The 548-nt window shown below is 42.9% G+C and overlaps 1 protein-coding gene across 1 annotated transcript in view; it reads left to right on the top strand.

Moving 5' to 3' along the window:
* Nucleotides 1-183, top strand: part of LOC108523541 (sex comb on midleg-like protein 2) — an 11,469-nt gene extending 11,286 nt beyond the window's left edge. The window contains exon 5 of the mRNA XM_017864186.1: nucleotides 173-183. The gene's annotated coding sequence lies outside the window, so the exon portion shown is untranslated. The remainder of the gene's footprint in view (nucleotides 1-172) is intronic.
* The last annotated feature ends 365 nt before the right edge of the window (nucleotides 184-548 follow it).

Genomic DNA, 548 nt, shown 5'->3' with positions numbered 1-548 from the left:
TAAACTATCACCATTGATTATAAAATGCAAACTGATTTCATAGATGTTAATGTGAAAAGATGGGTGGCTTAAGACATAAAATGTTAGCTCTTAAAAGCGGAACAGGTGGTTTTATTGGTTTTATTTATTTTTTTATTATTATCTTTTGAGAAAGAGTCTCTCTCTTGCCCAGGCTGGAGTGCAGTGGTACGATCTCAGCTCACTGCAACCTCCGCCTCTTGGGTTCAAGTGATTCTTCTGCCTTGGCCTCCTGAGTAGCTAGGATTACAAGTGCGCACCACCACACCTGGCTAATTTTTGTAGTTTTAGTGGAGATGGGGTTTCACCATTTGGCGAGACTGATCTTGAACTCCTGACCTCAGGTGATCCGCCCTCCTCGGCCTCCCAAAGTGCTGGGGTGCCACCGCACCCGGCCTGAACAGGTGGTTTTAAAAGGTGAATGAAAAGTTACATTAACTGAATTGAAGACTAATAATGTAAGACCAAGGGAATGGCAAGAAAATGGCAGAGCTCGTCTGAGCTTTGCAACAACCTAGTACAAATTAAAA

The sequence above is a fragment of the Rhinopithecus bieti genome, unplaced genomic scaffold (assembly GCF_001698545.2).
Source record: "Rhinopithecus bieti isolate Rb0 unplaced genomic scaffold, ASM169854v2 scaffold_76333, whole genome shotgun sequence".
Taxonomy (NCBI): domain Eukaryota; kingdom Metazoa; phylum Chordata; class Mammalia; order Primates; family Cercopithecidae; genus Rhinopithecus; species Rhinopithecus bieti.
The sequence above is the reverse complement of the archived record's forward strand: the minus strand, read 5'-3'. Positions and strand labels throughout refer to the sequence as shown.